This window comes from Triturus cristatus, chromosome 6, assembly GCF_964204655.1.
Source record: "Triturus cristatus chromosome 6, aTriCri1.1, whole genome shotgun sequence".
Classification (NCBI taxonomy): Eukaryota; Metazoa; Chordata; class Amphibia; order Caudata; family Salamandridae; genus Triturus; species Triturus cristatus.
Window position 1 is genome coordinate 1,865,312,425 of NC_140589.1, and position 19,966 is coordinate 1,865,332,390.

The window sequence follows — 19,966 nt, forward strand, 5'->3', positions numbered from 1 at the left end:
CTGCAGGTGGTTGGACACCAGAGGGGCCAGGTTGGTCTGGGTCATCCACGGAGTGGATGAGAGTCGTCACTGCTGGTGGGGTCCTCGTCACGCAGAGCCTGGTCCTGTGAGTCTTCCCCCCCAGTGTTGGGGGGAGATCGCCGACGTTGACCTGTGTGTGAGAGAGACAATGTTAATTGTGTTACATGCGACATCCATGTTTCATTCATTTTTGAGTTGGCACAGTTCCTCTGGGTAGTTGGCTATGTCTTGCATTCCTCTAACAGTGCACTTGTGCATGGGTATGTCCCTTGGCCACAGCTTCCGACACTTTACCTATGTGTGACACAATCTTAGTTGATGCATCTATTTTGGAACCCAGTCAGCAGTGTAGTGAGCGGGCGTGGCGAGCCATGCAGAGCCGCCTTCCGTGTTGCACTGTACGTGGCCAAATGGTGTTTTTTCCATGCAATTTGAGAATGCAGGTAGGTAACTTAAGCATTTGTGACAGGGTTCTGACAAACACAGTGGGTGGGTATACTGGGTGTAAGGTTAGGTTTGTGCCTGCAGCACGGATGTACTCGTACACAGCTTAACACATGGCCCAGTGTTTATCTAAGGAAAAAGGGGGGGTAAAGGCACTGCCAAACCTTGTCTACATGCACACAGTCCACCTACTGATGAGTGGACATGGCCACACCACCCAAGGGTGATTTGGTCTCCCTCTGTCTCCCTTTCTGTCTCCTTTTTTCCCTCCCTCTGTCACCCTCCTCCCTCTGTCCGTCTCCCTCCATCACCCTCCTCCCTCTGTCTGTCTCCCTTTCTCCCTCCCTCTGTCACCCTCCTCCCTCTGTCCGTCTCCCTCTGTCTCCCTCCGTCACCCTCCTCCCTCTGTCTGTCTCCCTTTCTCCCTCCCTCTGTCACCCTCCTCCCTCTGTCCGTCTCCCTCCGTCACCCTCCTCCCTCTGTCTGTCTCCCTTTCTCCCTCCGTCACTCTCCTGCCTCTGTCTGTCTCCCTTTCTCCCTCCCTCTGTCCATCTCCCTCCGTCACCCTCCTCCCTCTGTCTGTCTCCCTTTCTCCCTCCCTCTGTCACCCTCCTCCCTCTGTCCGTCTCCCTCTGTCTCCTTTTCTCCCTCCCTCTGTCACCCTCCTCCCTCTGTCTGTCTCCCTTTCTCCCTCCCTCTGTCTCCCTTTCTCCCTCCCTCTGTCACCCTCCTCCCTCTGTCCGTCTCCCTCTGTCTCCTTTTCTCCCTCCCTCCGTCACCCTCCTCCCTCCCTCTGTCACCCTCCTCCCTCTGTCCGTCTCCCTCTCCCTCCCTGTCACCCTCCTCCCTCTGTCCGTCTCCCTCTGTCTCCTTTTCTCCCTCCCTCTGTCACCCTCCTCCCTCTGGCCGTCTCCCTCTCCCTCCCTCTGTCACCCTCCTCCCTCTGTCTGTCTCCCTTTCTCCCTCCCTCTGTCACCCTACTCCCTCTGTCTGTCTCCCTTTCTCCCTCCCTCTGTCACCCTCCTCCCTCCCTCTGTCTGTCTCCCTGTGTCCCCCTCTGTCTCCCTCCCTCTCTCTCCCCCTCTCCCTCCCTCTGTGTGTCACCCTCTGTCACCTCAGGCCAGCTTCCTGGGCACACACAGTCTGCAGGTCTTTCAATGGCCATTGGCTTGTTCATGTGGGTTTTTTTCTATTCTCCGGGCACCCATTGGGCAGTGTGTCTGAGTCTGCGCTGCTGCTGTGGCGGTGTGTGCTGACACTCTTTCTGAGTGATGCATCTTCATTGGCTGCTGTTATGTGCAAATTGTGCCTTCATACCCATGTCATCCTGCAACGCGGCCACCATTTGCAGGCAACACAGTACTGTGTGGGGACACACTGTTTGTATGGCTGTGCCCTAGGCCATATGGGCTGCGGGCATTGTCGTGTGCTTGTGAGTTGCTCAATGTTAGTTTTGATGCCCCCCCTCCCAGCATCGGGGACATCCTGTCTTGTGTTGGTGTTTTGTGTGGCCTGTGACTTGGCATGGCCTTGATTGGTGCATGGGGCATGGAAGCGCTAGTGGCATGTGTGTGTTTGTGGAGTGTGGTTGTGTCCGGTGCTGGCTTTGGGGGGGTTGCGTGCATGACTTGGATTTTGGTTGTGTATGGCGTTCCCTCCATGTGAGGTGAGTTGTTTCTGTACTCACCAGGGTCTGGGACTCCTTCTAGTCCGTGTACTCCCACCGGTGGCAGCGTGGCCATCACCTTCTCCTCCCAGGGATGGTATTGTACCGGTCTGCGGGGCGGCCCTCCTCCAGTGATGTTCCCCTGGTTGTAATCGTCGGTCATTTTTCTCCTCACCGTCCTCCGCAGATCGTACCACCTGTTTTGGCACTCATGCCTGGTCCTTCTGGTGGCCCCAACAGCATTCACAGAATCGACAATCCTCTGCCACATGGCAGATTTTTCGGCTATGCTGGTCTGTCTGACCAATGTTCCAAAGAGCTGTGGCTCGACTGATGATTTCGTCGACAAGGATCTCCAGCTCCTCCTTTGTGAACTTTGGATTCTTGGTAGTGGACATGGCGTGGGGTGTGGGTGTGGATGGTTGTGGGGGTGTGGGTGTGGATGGTTGTGGGTGTGTGAGTGTGGTAGTGAAGGTGTGTGTGTGAATGTGATGAGGGTGTGTTTGTGAAGGTGGTTGTGTGAAGGTATGCAGGTGTAAGGTTCAAGTATGGTGCTGTGGGTTGTCTGTGGGCTCTGGCAGCAGTGGGTCTGTTGCAAAGGCTCATGGTTTGTGTGTGTGGTCCATTTTTATTGGCCCATTTGTGGGTGTGGCTGTGTTTGAACTTTGGGTGGGTGTGTTATAAGGAGTGGTTGTGTTTTGGGCCTCTGTTTAGCTGTTTGGCAGTTGCAGGTCAGTGTATAGGATGTTTTTGGGCTTGTTGGGCATGTGTTGTGGTGTTGTGCGAAAGGAATTGACTCTCCTTGTGTTGTTTTGCTTTGTCCTGGTTCAGTAGGAGTGTTTTGGGCGGCTGTACGGTGCGTACATGGGCCATATTGTACAGTGCTGACCTTTGCTATGGCTTAGTACAACTCGTACATGCGCGATGTTGGGTGAGCTTGCTGGTGTAGGGGCTTGGGGTAGGGTGCGTACATACACAGGTGTGGGTACGGTCCTTACATGCACGGGTGCGGTGTGGGTACGGTCCGTACATGCACGGGTGGGGTGTGGGTACGCTCCGTACATTCACGGGTGTGGGTACGGTCCGTACATACACGGGTGGGGTGGGGATACGCTCCGTACATACACTGGTGGGGTGGGGGTACGCTCCGTACATACACGGGTGGGGTGTGGGTACGGTCCGTACAAACACGGGTGTGGGTACGGTCTGTACATACACGGGTGGGGTGGAGGTACGGTCCCTACATACACGGGTGGGGTGTGGGTACGGTCCCTACATACACGGGTGTGGGTACGGTCTGTACATACACGGGTGGGGTGGGGGTACTCTCCGTACATACATGGGTGGGGTGGGGGTACGCTCCGTACATACACGGGTGTGGGTACGGTCCGTACATACACGGGTGGGGTGTTGGTACGGTACGTACATGCATGGGTGGGGTGTGGGTACGGTCCGTACATACACGGGTGTGGGTACGGTCCGTACATACATGGGTGGGGGTACGGTCCGTACATACACGGGTGGGGTGTGGGTACGGTCCGTACATGCACGGGTGGGGTGTGGGTACGGTCCGTACATACACGGGTGTGGGTACGGTCCGTGCATGCACGGGTGGGGTGGGGGTACGGTCCGTACATACACGGGTGGGGTGTGGGTACGGTCCGTCCATACACGGGTGTGGGTACGGTCCGTACATGCACGGGTGGGGTGTTGGTACGGTCCGTACATACACGGGTGTGGGTACGGTCCGTACATACACGGGTGGGGTGGGGGTACGGTCCGTACATACATGGGTGGGGTGTGGGTACAGTCCGTACATACACGGGTGGGGTGTGGGTACGGTCCGTACATACACAGGTGTGGGTACGGTCCGTACATACACGGGTGGGGTAGGGGTACGGTCCGTACATACACGGGTGGGGTGGGGGTTCGGCACATACATACAGGGTCTGGGGTGGGGTGTTCTGCGCGTATGCGGGCACATGTCTCCATGGTTGCTATAGGAGTTCGGTCCGTACGGTGTTTTTTCCATACGGTTGTGAAATCGGAAGGACGGGACGGATCGTACTTGCGCGGTCGGACTTCATTTTTCCGATTCGTATGGTAAATCGTCCAGGGATGTGTCGGACACATTTTCCGACCCGAGGACGTGTGGGGAAATTTTCCCAATGCGATTCGGATGGACTTTTTCCCATACGGATCGTACTTGGCAGTTTGTTTGCTACTTGTACGATTCGGACGGAAAGAAATCCGGATCCAATTCGTATGGGGAATATTTTTAACGGATCGGAATCGGCACCATATTGTAAAGAATAATTGATTGCATTTCTTTCTGTGCTGCTTTGGGACAGGCATTACTACTGCATGATGAATCTGAAAGTTCCTCAATTCCTGGTATATTCTGACGCTTTGTGGATTTATTAGCAAGCAGAGACAGTGATATGGATGCACATTTAGTAACTGCTACAGTGTTTAAAGGCACCTTTAAAATGATACAAAATGAACTACATGAGTGTATGCTAGAGATTATAAGAAGCTATATTGTCCAACAGTTAAAACACACACACTTTGTGGTTATTCAGGCTGATGACCGCACTGATGTGGCCACTAAAACAGAGTCTGTATTAATCTTTCAATACCTTGACAATGACAGTAAAGTTGTGGAGAGGTTCTATGGCTTCTCACATTTAGTAAACTCAAGTCCAGAAGCCATTACTACGGCTACACTATGTGTGCTGAGCTTTATTTTTCGAGAGCAGCCTCAAAATCAAAAATGTATTGCACAAAGCGATGATGGTGCTTCAGTAATGAGTAATCTTTTTTTTTATTTAAATCTCTTTATTGGCGTTTAAGTTTTAAATCTTACAACACAACACCATTGTCCACTTCCAGAAAACAAGGGGAACAGATCAGGGCGGAAATGAGGGTTGGAGGTGGAAGGAAGATATGTCAGGGACAGGGTGCAGTGGAATGGCTCTACCATACATAATCCAGAAGTGAGGTGATGTCAATGCCAATTACAACATTTCACAGTATGGGTCCAGTGATAGGAGCAAAAGAATATGGACGATAAAAAGTTAGTTGACATTGCAACCAGAGCACACTGGTGTTAATGAGTAATGGTTTCCAGCCCATCCGCCCATACCTCAACAATCACAAAAATGAGGGTGTGGGGTGTTGGGGTAGGGGGCGTACAGTCTACATATGTATTGGGCTGGTCTGTTATTATATCCAGTGAGGAAGACTCTTTCCTCTGGCAAATCCAGGTAGTGAATGGCTCCCATATATCTTTGGGGCGAGATCAGGAAAGGCTCCAGTAGGTATCCAATTGCCCTTGGCAGTATGTAACATCCTGTAACCATGCTTTGATAGTAGGGGCGTGTTTACAGTTCCAGTGGTTTGCCACCCTACATTTAGCGTATAGTAATAGCAAAGCAATGAGTCTTCCCGTGCGTAGGTGGTATCCCTGACATTACCCAACAGTCCTATGGTGAGGAATGGGAAATCATTTGGATATGGATTATTACCTCCCCACCTAAAAAGTAGCCACGGCCGGGCATCGCCATTAATGGTGTCGACAGGAAGCTTTTGGTGTGTTACATCGCAAGCTCAGGGAGTCCCGAAGTAGGTTCATTTTGTGTAATTGTTGAGGAGTAGGAGACATACGATGTAAGAATTTGAAATGTATTAAACGCAGTTGATAGTTTGGAGAGAGTAACCTGACTTGTCCGCAGCATTGTGTTTCAGTAATAGCTGAGTCTGTGTCCAACACCCACTGTAGCCTGGCCCCAGGGTTGACTATTGGCAAAGAGCTCTGCATGCAGTTGTAGAGGTGTGTTAATAGCTTCCGAGGGGAAGGAGTTGTAAGCATGTGTTCTAGCACTTTAACGGTTGGGGAAATTTCATGTAGCGTTGAATAAGTGGTTCTCAGTTAGTAATAAGTGTAATCTTTGGTGGAATACAAAAAAGAATTAAAGATGTATGCAGTAATGCCATAGCAAAGATCTAGAAGATACAAATATTCTTTTTGGAGAAAGGAGGCATGGCCGCGTTCTTCTCACATGCCACAAAAAGAACGGAAGTACTAAAGGAAATTGTGGCCAAAAAGCTTCCAAGGGAACTTTAGGAAAGAGGGTTTTTGTTGCAGTAACCCCCCACATTTTGCCAGATTTCCGATGCACTTTGACGAACAAGTTACTTACCTTTGGTAACGATATATCTGTAAGAAACATTAGTTTGTTAGATTCCTCACCTTAGAATATCCCCAGGCGTCAGTCTGGATCCGGAAGGTTTTTCGCCAGCAATACACTTGCGCGTCGCTAGGCGTCGTCTGCGGCTCCGCGTCTGTCGTCGGCGTCGTGATCGCCGGGATGACATCGTCGGAGTACTTAGACGCCGCCCTCGCGCACTGACGTCAGTTCTTGTGCATAGCTTTCCAAGCCAGGAACGCAGAGACCAACACTGGTGCCAAAAAAATTCTAGGGCCCTGAAAGGGATGACCTCAACCCTAGATATCGGTTCGCAGAACGGGGAGGATGGGTGGGTCGGTGAGGAATCTAACTGACTAATGTTTCTTACCGAAGGTAAGTAACTTGTTCATCTGAAAGAAACACGTTAGTTAGATTCCTCACCTTAGAATAGATACCCCAGCCATACCAACCCCGGTGGTGGGCCTGCGAACCAAGATCACACCAGAAAGTCCTGGAGCACAGAACGGCCAAAAAAGCCGTCTCTCTGGACTTGGCTGTCCAGGCAATAATGTTTGGCAAACGTGTGCAGCAAGGCCCACGTTGCTGCCTGACAAATGTCCTGCAAGGGGACTCCCCGGCCCAAGGCAGTGGTCGCCGCTGTAGCCCGAGTGGAATGGGCCCTCAGCCCTATAGGAGGTTCCTTTTTAGCTAAGGAGTAACAGGCCTTGATACACAAAACAACCCACCGAGAGATGGTTCGTTCGCTTGTGCACCGCCCGCCCCTTCTTAGCGCCCACGTAGCCAACAAAGAGTTGGTTGTCCACCCGGTACTGTTTGGTGCGGTCCAGATAGAAGGACAACGCCCGTTTGGGGTCCAGACTTTGGAGCCTCCCTTCCTCTTTCAAGGGATGCGGAGGCGGAAAGAAGGTGGGCAGCGAAACAGACTGTCCGATGTGAAAGGCAGTCACCACCTTAGGGAAAAAGGAAGGACGAATCCTGAGAACAACTTTGTCCGGATGGACAGAAAGGAAAGGAGGTTTAGAAGAGAGCGCCTGGAGCTCACTCACCCTTCTAGCAGAGGTGATGGCAACCAGGAAAGCAGTTTTAAGCGTCAACAGACTAAGGGGACAATTATGAAGTGGCTCAAAGGGAGCGCACATCAGAAACGTCAATACCAGATTCAAATCCCAATGATGCATTACGAAAGGGACAGGAGGAAACATGTGAGTAATGCCCTTAAAGAATCGAGAAACAACAGGGGATTTGAAAAAAAAGGCTGATCAGGAAGCCGTAAGAAAGCAGAAACAGCTGAAAGATATCCTTTAAGGGTGCCCAGAGCAGAGCCCTGCTGGGCCAGAGAGAGAAGAAAGAGGAGAACCTCAGAAAGAGGGGCGGAAAGGGGATCCACAGCCTTTGCTGTGCACCATGCCACAAATTTGTTCCACCTACAGGCGTATACCGATTTTGTGGAGGGACGCCTGGCTGTCAGAATAACATTACAGACTTCAGGAGGCAAGTCAAATGGCATCAACTGCCGTCGCTTAATCTCCACGCATGGATGTGGAGGCTGGACAGGTTCGGGTGGAGGACCGTCTCCTGCTGCTGCAGCAGAAGCTCCTCCTGAAGAGGCAGTCGTATCGGGGGATCGATCGACAAACTGAGTAGCTCGGGATACCAGTATCTTCGTGCCAAATCCGGAGCCACCAAGATGACTTGGGCCCGGTCGTGCCTGATCTTCTTCAGCCCTCTGGGCAGAAGTGGTATAGGCGGAAAGGCGTACAACAGACCGCAACTCCACTCGCAACGAAAAGCGTCTCCGAGGAGTGCCGCCTTGGAAATTCCAACGCGCAGACCTGCTGACATTGCGCGTTCTCTTCGGTGGTGAATAGATCTAACCAAGGCTCTCCCCACAGCCGAAAGAGGCCTTGCGCCACGTCTGAGTTTAGACGCCATTCGTGATCCATCATGCACCTGTGGCTGAGTTCATCTGCTCTGGCGTTCAGAGAGCCCGCCAGATGTTGAACCACCAGGGTGATGCCCTGATGTTCCAGCCATGTCCAGGGGCACAGAGCCTCCTGACAAAGGGTCCACGACGCCACCCCGCCCTGTTTGTTCCAATACCACATGGTGTTGTCCGTGAACACCTGCACTACACTTCCCCGGACAGAGGGAAGGAATGCCTTCAGTGCAAGGCGGATCGCCCTCCAGAAGGTTGATATGGAGCCGAGACTCCCCCGGAGACCAGAGGCCTCTGATCTCCGCCTCTCCCATGTGGCCCCCCATCCCAGGAGGGACGCATCCATCAGTACTACATGCTCCGGTTGGGGTAGGGAGAGGGATCTGCCACTGACCCAATCGCGGTCCGTGAGCCACCACTGCAGCTGTCTTGCAGTGCCCTCTGAGATCAAGACATGGTCGGACAGGTTGCTCCGATGCTGGGCCCACTGAAACTTCAGGTCCCACTGCAGAGCCCGCATCCGCCATCTGGCCATCAGACCCAGAAGCCGCAGCACCAACATGACCGAAACCCGTGATAGAGGCCGAAAGATGGGAATCAGAGCCTGAATATCCCGGACCTGCTGCTCCGGAGGATAGGCCCGGAACTGCGCCGAGTCCAGAACCGCTCCGATGAAGAGGAGCTTCTGGGAGGGACTCAGATGTGACTTCGGCACATTGATGGAGAACCCCAGCAAATGCAAGAGGTCGGCCGTAGTCTGGAGGTGGGAGACGACTGCCTGGGGCGAGCCCGCCTTTAACAACCAGTCGTCTAGATAGGGGAAGACTGAAACCCCCAATCTGCGCAGATGAGCTGCGACCACCGCCATCACTTTGGTGAACACCCGAGGGGCACTGGTGAGGCCGAAGGGGAGCACGGAGGGGAGCACGGTAGACTGAAAATGCTCTTGGCCCACCGTGAACCGCAGGTAACGCCGGTGGGCCGGCAGGACGGGGATGTGGAAATAAACGTCCTGCAAGTCCAACGCTACCATCCAGTCTCCAGGGTCTAGGGCAGCCAGAACCTGAGCTAAGGTGAGCATCTTAAACTTCTCCTTCCGGAGTAAGGCGTTGACGCTCCTGAGGTCCAAGATAGGGCGTAGGCCCCCTTTGCCCTTCTTGGGAACCAGAAAGTAGTGGGAATAACAACCACGTCCTACTTCTGGAGCAGGAACGCGCTTGATGGCCCCCTTGGCCATGAGGGCCGTAACTTCCTCCTGCAGAAGTTGCAAGTGATCCCCCGAAATTCAGTGGCACTGAGGTGGCATGGCTGGAGGGGTCGCCTCGAAGGGGAGGGAGTAGCCCCTTCGGACGATTTGCAGCACCCACCTGTCTGATGTGATGGTACGCCAGTGGAGCTGGTGATGGCGAACTCTGCCACCCACTGGCGTGGAATGGGCCTGAAAGCTCAGACTAGGAGGGCTTTGAGGCGGATGCTGCTGGGGTAGATGTGGACGGACCGGCACGTCCCCCTGTACCGCCTTGGCGGAATCCACGTCTGCGACGGCGTGGAGGTTGGTTCTGCGGTCGGTGGCTAGGCAGACGTGAGGCGGCGCCCCTTCTTTGGCCACGAAAGGGGCGAAAAGCGGAAGGTTGTGGGCGCGGGCCGAGAGGCCCAAGGACTTGGCTGTAGCCCTGGAGTCCTTAAAGCGCTCCAGCGCACTATCCGCTTTGTCGCCAAAAAGGCGACTGCCATCGAAGGGCATGTCCATGAGGGTGCTCTGGACATCCCCGGAGCGTGGCGACGAAGCACCACTGTGGTCGACATTGCCCTGCCCAGCGAGTCCGTTGTGTCCAGTCAACATCGGATTGCATGCCGTGCCGCATCCCGCCCCTCTGCAAGAGCCTGGGTGAGCCGTGTCCGGGCCTCCTCCCGACACTGGGGCAGCACGTCCTCCACCGTATCCCACAGAGAGTGGGAGTAACTGTCCAAAAGGTACGCGGTGTTGATAGACCGCAACCCCAAACTAAGAGAGGAGAACAGTTTCTTCCCAAACTGTTCTAACCTTTTGGATTCCCGATCCGGGGGAGCGGACGGGAAGGAGGTCTGGGAGGTAGAGGCCTTGCTGATGGTTGGAGCAGTGAGGAGATTAGTCCTCACAGCCACAGCAGGCAGCTCCAGCCCAAGGGCTTCGGCCGCCTTGCGCAGCACCACAGAAAATGTAGCACCTTGCTCCGAAGCCACGGTCGGAGGAGAGATGAACCCAGTGTCAGGGGAGGTGTCAAGACCACTGGCATCCCCCAGTTCGTCTGCCCAGTCCTGAGATAACTGGCCCTACCGGGCCAGAGGGTCCTCAGACCCCTCCCATTCGTCACTATCATCCGATTCCTGGTATACAGGTGGAATGATCGGAGCCGGGCGGAAGATGAAATTGCCACCCATCGGCGTCGGGTGCGGCGCCGGGTGGTGCCTCTCCGACGCCGGGCCCGGACCGGGACTAAACCGGGGAACGGCATCGTCCAAAGGCAGCGCAGGGGGCGGCACCGGAGGAGTCGGCACCGGCGGAGGGGTCGTGAGGTCGACCGGCGCCGACTGGGATCCAGACCTGGATCCCTCGGGGACCTGCGGCGTCGGGACCGGAGTCGGCGCCGGGGTCGTAGCCGCCGGCTTGCTAGGCCTCCCAGTTAAGCCTGCGGGGCCCAAAGGCGCACCGGATGGCGTCGACGGCGGAGCCTGGCTCCTCATGGCTACGAGGAAGTCTCTGATCTCCGCCGGAGTAACGTCAGACCCAGGGACCGGAGGGTATGAGGTCGGACGGGACTCCTGCGGCTCCGATGGAGCCACGCGGGTGGTACCACCCGAACCCTCAGCCGAGTCACGCGACTTGCGAGGGGAGCCAGAAGAGTGATGTCACCTCTTCGACTTCTTGCTGTGCTTCGACCTACCGGATCTTGAAGACTTGGACCCCGACGAGCGGTGATGACTGCGGCTCCGCGACCGGTCCCTTGACATCCTCCTCGACCGGGACCTTGAACGGTGCGGAGCTGACTGACGGAACTCGAGCAGCTTGCGGGACCGCTCCCGCCTAGCTTTTGAAGTCAAGACCCGGCAGTCGAGGCACGACTCGGCGTCGTGGTTGGCCCCAAGGCAATAGAGGCACCGGCAGTGGTGGTCCGTGACCGACATCAGTTAATGACAGAAGTCACAAGCTTTGAAGCCAGGCATCCCTATCGGCACCAGAGTCGAGGTCGACGAGAATGGAACCAAAAGAGTTAAAAAAAAGTTTAGTCTAAAAGTGACTATAAGGATATGCTGTAACCGGATCGGCGCTTACTGGCGCGGAAAAAAGAAGAACTGACGTAAGCGCGCGAGGGCGGCGTCTAAGTACTCTGACGCCGTCATCCCGGCGATCACGACGACGCCTAGCGACGCGCAAGGGTATTGCTGACTAAAAATCTTTCCGGATCCAGCCTGACGCCTGGGGATATTCTAAGGTGTGGAATCTTAACTAACGTGTTTCTTTCAGATTTGATGTGCCCTGGGTCCCTGCCAGTTAGGTTCCCAGGGCCTTTCCCAAAACTGTACATTTGAACTCACCATTTTCACCTCTTTGACCACAAGTAAGTCTGTTGTTAAAGGTACCACCAAGGGCGCTGTGACCAGGAAACGTCTCTAAGAGTTGCAGCACATATTGTTACCATAACACACACACACTGCCATTGCAGGCTGTGTGTTTTGATGCAGAGAAAAGTGAAGAGTTGACAAGTCACACAGACCTGTGTATCAAGCCTGCAACCCACTGCCTATGTTATTGGTCACCCCTCTAGCTGGGTGCAATATACTACTGGTGAGGGTACAGTTGCATGAGCACTGTTACTCTACAGTGTCTAAGTCCATTCTTAGACATTGTTAGTGCAGTAAAGATATAAAGAGTAGATGGTCTGGGAGTTAGTCATTACAAATTCCACAGCACAATAATGGCTTTACTGAATTCTGGGAAGTTTGGTAGCAAACTCCTCGGCATAATAAACCCACACAGATGCCAGTGCGGGGTTTATTATCTATGAATACCCCTGTGCCTCTGTGGGTGCACCTTATGTGCTAGCTTAGACCCCCTCTGCCCTGAAGTTTTGCTCCCTCAACCCCTTGGCTTGCCCGAGAGCAGCCACCAACCGACTGCCCTGAGCCCCATAGGGTAACATTGGCCTCAGCATTCTGCACCCGGCTGCCTTTGTGCCGCTAAGGGTGCTCTTTGAGTGCATCCTTGACCCTGGGGGAATCCTTGTTCTAACCCCAGAATCTCAACCCTAAATACTTATTACTTATCTGCAAACCAAACACTACATTCCCTCAATAGAATTGCATTGATGTTTTTTCCTCCGAAAAAGGTCCAAGAGTTGAGTTGTGTTTGTATGGAAACCTAAGTAACTGTGTTTTATTGTCAAATTATTTTACTTCCATTTGTCTTGAAAATGTCCCAGTGTGATATCTAGGCATACCATACTGAGTAGAAAAAGCCCACACTAACACAAATAAAGAGTAAGGTGTTATTTACTCTTACCTCTGTAAGCCTTAGGGGATCAAATAAACTGTACACACCATACCTTACTTTGGTATGGTATATATAGAGCCAGCTTCCTACAGGGACCCCAACTCGTTGGAACTTTCACATATGTAGAATCAACTCAATATTTCATTATAGGGTTGATCTTGAGAAATGTTTTGACACCATAGAAGCCAAAATCGGTTACAAAACGAGAAATAGATACTGTATTTGTGTAAAGAGCTACGAGTCCATTTGTCACCAGCCTGAAAATAGTTATAGATGGGATTGACAATTTAAATAGCAGACTGCCAAACAATTTTAATTTCTCAAACTGCAGGAAAACATAAGTCTGGTCCAAATTGCAAATGAGATATGTGATACTATAATGGCGCATGCACAGGAACGTTTTTCTTTTAGAAAGCATTTGGTGTGTACCACATTACTGCAGAGTGATCAGTTTGCAAAGAATCATACTTCCTTCCCTGAGAAAACACTGAATGGGGCTGAGGAAGCTTATCATATGCTCAACAAAAAGGATCTTTACTGTACGCTATGGATGTGTATCGGGAGGCCACTGGTGCCATTTCCTTGCTCGCTTTATTCCGAACCATAATATGGAAAAGGCACTTACAGAGACAGTGATTATACTAAAAATAGTAATTACCACTCCGATGTCAACAGCAGAGTAGGAACAGTGTTTTTCCAATTTAAACAGAATCAAGACATTCCTGAGGAACACCGTGATTGAGGAAAATCATGAAGGCTTTAGCAATACTCTATAGAGAGAAACCTTGTTAAAATAATCTCAGAATTTATTGAGCAAGTCATTGAGATGTTTGCAGCTATTGAAGACAGATGTTCTGATTTTGTCTACAAAAACTGGACAATATTTCAATCCTAACATTTCTTGAATGCTCCTTGTTCGTGACCTGCTCATTTGTTCCTCATCTGCTGTACAGATATGGGAGACACTGAAATCACTGGTGTATGCCTGACTTCAATCTGTCTAATGTTTACTTTATGGTTGTTTGCTCTAAGTGAGTTGTACAGTGCCTTTAAGGGTGCCCCACTATCTTTTCTTGTTTATTCCTTGGCCGTCTCACTGTGTCCAGTCCAACAAACCACAAAAGCTTGTATTTTCTCAGTGCATTTAAGTCATAAATGCATAAATTAAAAAATCTGTGAGGTACTCAGCATAGTTATCTCAAAGTCATTTATGACGTTCTGTGATTTTTCTGAATAAGCAGCTACTTATATTAGTATATGAACGTTCTTTATTGATGTCATAACTACATTTTCACATTTGCTTTATTAACCTTCTTGCTTTTTCAAATTTGCTTGAAAATGCACCTTTTGTCCAACCTTTTTGTAAAATTTGCTTGGGGGAGAAGCACTCTGAACCCCCTTATGTTGGTTTGGCTCGCTTGCTCTGCTTGCTCACTGCAGTGCATTCAGCCTCAACTTTTATGCCTTACCACTTTCAAAAGTCATCAGCCGCCGCTGCCTATACTGTGCTAAAAAGTTAATATATACCCCAGAGTCTATCCTGTGTGTTTAATCATCTTTACTCCCAAATCTGTCTTCACCAACACCTACGACAAGCACCCCAACAAAACAGCACTCATTCAACCGCCTCCCATCCATTGCACAATTTGAAACTGTAAAACATGGCCCATATGCTCCACTACCACCCTTAACTCCTACATCCTCTACCCTAAACAGACGCAACAAAATAAACAACATGACACTTTACAACTTTAGATCTTTGTGTCTATCACACAACTAGGCTACTGTACAAGAACAACACTTCTCACCAACTCACTGTCAACCACCATTTACACATGCAGCCCCAAAAGAATGCCTTCTAAAGCTTCTGCAGGAGGTTATCAAAATAGAAAAACAACATAATGGCTATCTTCATGCAGTTAATGGCAACACTTATAATACACGTAATACAAGTTTAAAGAGTGCTATTCACTCTTCAAGCAAATTGAGTCACATCACCACTAAAACAGAATCTCTAGACTCCCTTCTAAAACATTCATGATCACTCTCTAGAAACAAGTACCACATCTACGACCTACCTACTCACTGACACACAACCTGACTTGTTCTTAATAACTGAACCATGTTTGAGAAATGACATGGCTCTAGTGTTGCATGAAGCCATTCCTCTAGGCTATCAAACTGTCATGCAAAATCGCATAGGCAACATTGGACGTGAACTAGCTGGTACAAACCTACGCATCGCTCAACACATCCTAGATGTCATTTTTACAAGCCTTAAGCCAGTTACATTTTAAAGGATTACTCCACTCATATGGTCGGACTACCATGTGGTAGCTTTCCAAATCAAAATACCTACTGCCATCATGCCTGCAGCCACCTATCGACTGTGGAACAAACTCAATTTTGAAAATTTAGAAACACAACTTCCAACACAGATCTAGGCACGATAAATTTGGTTAACCAGCAGCACCAACCCATTTCCAACAACCCCCGCCAGGTGTAGGCTATCCCAGCCTCTGCATTCCGATGAAATAACTATATAACCAAGTTAATTCATGGATCTGGTCAGAGCAAGGTCAGCCGGCTGCCCTTCTGACCCTTGCCCAACACAAATCTTCAAGAACCTTCATTTTACTACTTTTGCCTCCACGCTAGTAAAAAAATCATCAGCAACTCTTTAACCCCTTAACTGCTGGGCATTTCCCCCCGCAGTGCTGAGCCCTTTTTTGGCTATTTGTAGTAGTTTGCGATTAGGCCTCTGTAACTTTTTGTCCACGTAAGATATCCACGCCAAATTTGCATCCTTTTCTTCCAACATCATGGGGATTCTAAAGGTACCCAGGGTTTGTGGCTTTCCCTGGAGGGGTCCCAGAAATTAGCCAAAATACAGCTAAATGTGGGGTTTTTGGGGAAAAATGGGGAAAAAAGTGCTGCATTTGAAAGTGTCTGGGTTTTTTCCTGATATTTTATGTGCTTTCAACCTCCTTCCAGTTAATCGTAGAAATGGGTATGAAAGCAAAAATGGATCCTGGAAAGCTATACATTTGAGAAAAGTGGACAAAATGCTGAAGTTATAAAGGGGTCATTTGTGTAAATCCATCAAGGTTTCATTAAAGAAACTTACAGTTAAATATAGGAAAAATGGAAAATTAGTTGAAAAAAACAGCCTTTTGTGTCAACGTTTTCACCTGTAACTTCTAATTATGACAGCTCTTTGAAAACAATATACCGTTACATTCACTGGACTTTACTGGACGTGGGGATATATAGGACTTGTAGGTTCACCAAGAACCCGACTAACCCAGAGCCCAAAACTGAACTGATCAGCAATGGTTTTTTATTATGTACCGGGAATGTAGCAATTATTCTGGGAAAATGTATACATGGAAAATTCGGTATGAAAGACTCCTATGTATTTCTGAAATGGGAACAAAATGTAGAGTTTAGAAACAGCATATATTTGCACATTTCCGAAACTGGGAATACTCATACTAGCATGAGAATTATTGGTCATTTTTCAAAAAGACTTTTTTTCACACACTGTCTTTCATTTGGAAGGCAGAAATGCATCGGAAGTCAATAGGTAATACCAGTTGTTTTTCAAATCTGAATTACCATAAGTCTCCTGATAAAAATGGTACCTCACTTGTGTGGGTAGGCATAGTGCCCACGACAGGAAACGGGTCAAAACGCAACGTGAACACTCCACATTTTCACAATGAAAACTGACCCTTTTTTTGCAAAGTGCCTAGCTGTAGATTTTGAACCCTAGCTCTGCCGGCATCTAGGGAATCCTAGCAAACCTATACATTTTTGAAAACTAGACACCCAGGGGACTCCAGGATGGGGTGACTTGGCTGGCTCTCACCAGGTTCTGTTACGCAGAATCCATGGCAAACCTAAAAAATTGTCCAAAAAAATCATTTTCTTCACATTTATGTGGTAAAAGGTTCTGGAATGTGCATGGATCCACAAAATTCCACCCACCCCGCATTCCCCAAAGTCTACCGAGAAAAATGGTACCTTACTTGTGTGGGAGGCCCAAGTACCCGCGACATGAAACGGCCCAAAACACAACATGGACACACCACATTTTCGCAGTGAAAACTGATCCTTTTTTTGCAAAGTTCCTAGCTGTAGATTTTGAACCCTAGCTCTGCTGGCACCTAGGGAAACCTAGCAAACCTATATATTTCTGAAAACTAGACACGCAGGGAAATCCAGGATGGCGTGACTTGGCTGGTTCACTCCAGGTTCTGTTACCCAGAATCCATTGCAAACCTAAAAGTTTTTCCAAAAAAACACATTTTCTTCACATTTCCGTGGTGTAAAGTTCTGGAATCTGTGTGGATCCACAAAATTCCACCCACCCCACGTTCCCCAGAGTCTCAGGAGAAAAATGGTACCTCATTTGTGTGGGAGGCCTAAGTACTCGCGACAGGCTAGGGCCCAAGACGTATTGAGGCGACATCAAAATTGCCTATCACGAAACAATCTGGTTTTGCAAGCGGGGTCACCTCGGTTTTTTGCCCTGTGCTCGGCGGCCAGCTAGGGAAACCTATCAAACCCACACATTTCTGAAAACTAGAAATAGAGGAAGAAATATTCGGCAGCTGCTAGCGTAGTGAAGGAGTGGCCCACAGACTGTAGGTATACATTCACACCAATTGAAAGGTTTACCTATTGGCAGCTCCACCTCAATCAATTTCCCAGTATTTTGCTTTAGTGTGATACAACATAAAGTAAATAGGAAAACAGAAGGCAGGCTTACTTGGGCACTGGGGACAGTAAACATGAGTCTCCTGCCTCTTTCCCTGCATCGAGCACACTTTACAACGACGACATGTTCGCTCCTTTTTGGGTGTTGCAGGAATTTTATCAGCAAAGTGTCGCTCCTGCAACCTCTAGCGCTAACCTTGTGTATTAAACTTATGTTCAGTACATTTTTGACTTGAGCATATTACAGTGGTGTGACCAAATACCACTGCCTATCCGATTGTATCATATTTTGTTTACTTGTTTCTTGAGTATGAACACAATTCACCAGGTCGCATGTATGTATTTTGTCATTATTAACGCTGTTTGAATATACCCTGTTCCACAGATTCATCAATGTGTTATCAGTCATAATTCATTGTCACATTGTTCTGAGTTTTTATTGATACATAGTTATTGTAGACACCTAATGTGTCTCGCTGTTTCTGACACCAGTGAAGTTCTGTACATGATGACTTACACTATGTATAGGATGTCATATTGTGATAATAGCATCTTGTTCCTTCAGTTTACCAAGTAAACTTGTTGATTTACTATTTTTTCATTATGAATAATCATGTGTTACAGATCATTGTTTGTACATTGATATTACTTTGACAACAGTTGTGCAAATATATTTTTTCAAATATACGAGCCACCATTTTTATGGGAATCACAAGCATAATATTGAAATGTTTGGGATGTAGGCTTACACTTTTCCAATTTCTTTAAACACTTCGGGTTTTATAACCGCACTTTACTAACCATGTCTTTTCAGTAACTGATTTAACTAACTACAAGATGGCCGCTCGACCACTTGGCCATTTATTTGAGTACACACAAGTCCTATTTCCATGGTTAGCACGCTTGACGTTCACCGTCAAACTTCTGTTGCACGTTAGATATACGCGTCATCAGAGCATAAGATTTTGAACAGTGCCGATCCCTGCTACATGCTCATTGAAGTGATCGTGATTGGATTCCATTACTTCTACACGAGTAAGTTTATGGCAGTCTTCAAGCCATTTCCACTTACTCCATTCACACGGTTATAGAATTTGACAGAGGGTTTCTTTCCTTTTTTTCATTAGATTGTTTCTTTCGTTACTTGGAGTGACCATTTCTACAAAAAACTTTGAGTCTTTTTCCGCTCAGGTGAGCAAGTTATTTTTGACGTATACGAGTTTGTTCGTACACTCACACATTTTTAATGACTAGAAAAATTAAGCGCGTTTTCATTATTTCCCTTAGGGCAGGTTATGCATCGACATTGCGTATCATGCGCACCACTATGGAGTGAAACCTAGCATTATTGGCAGTTACATCAGGCAAACTGCAGTCAGTTGGTGACAACACTCATACGCAGTATTATTCACAAGAAGCACATCGATGCATGGATATCACATTTTGTTTGACATTTTAAGGTAATGCAGATACTTCATAAATAAAGGTGACTTTTAGATTTGCTTAACCACAACACAAATCGATTAATCATCTTTCAATAAACCGGTGGCGTAGATTTCTATCTTTTTCTTCTTTTTTCTGCTCCTGAGCTTTTTTATCATAACTTCTTTCTTCAAAATAATAGATTGCTAATATGAATCCACTCTGATATCGTGGTCATACTGGTTACACCTTGGAGGCGTCTTTCGGGTTCATTATTCTCAACCCTCTACTCATTATGTTTTTCAAATTCATTTGCTTTTCTCCCGGCCACTGAAAGGCCACACTAACATAAACATCAATAATGAACATGAATATAAGTGTGCACTTATTTTGTATATGTTTAATTTTAGATTTTCCCTGAAGAAGGGTGCTTAGAACACCCGAAATGCATTGGGAATATACATTTCAGTTCTGAATGTCAAGCACACGAATCATCAATTTGAAGTTTTTTCTGCAACTCATGAACTCTTCTTTCGAATAAAGAAGCATTGAACAGCTTTGAACTTCAGTGTCTCTCACCTTTGATCTGTTCAAGTATATCACCATATTATTGGTTTCATTATTCTACTTGTTGAAATTGTTTTTATAATCAACTCTTTTGTTTGACAAAAATTGGTGAACACTCTAGATTGAGTACCCCAGGTAGTGCTCACTTTGTGCAGAACTTCCAGGTCCTGGTCCTATTGTTGCTCCTGCAACCTTGCCACATCCTCCAGAACACATGAAGTGGAGGCTGCTGCTTCTGTAGGAGTAAGACTTTCAATCACAGACAACTGAAAGTCAAAGAAAGACATGAGTCTTCCTGGTGGTTTCACGATAAACAACATACGCATTGTATGTTGCCATCTGGATCAGGTGCGTAAACAGTTTCTTATACCAAGTGCGAGTTTTACGACTCGCATTGTATGGCTGAAGAACCTGGTTGTTCTTGTCCACGCCGCCCATGTACTTGT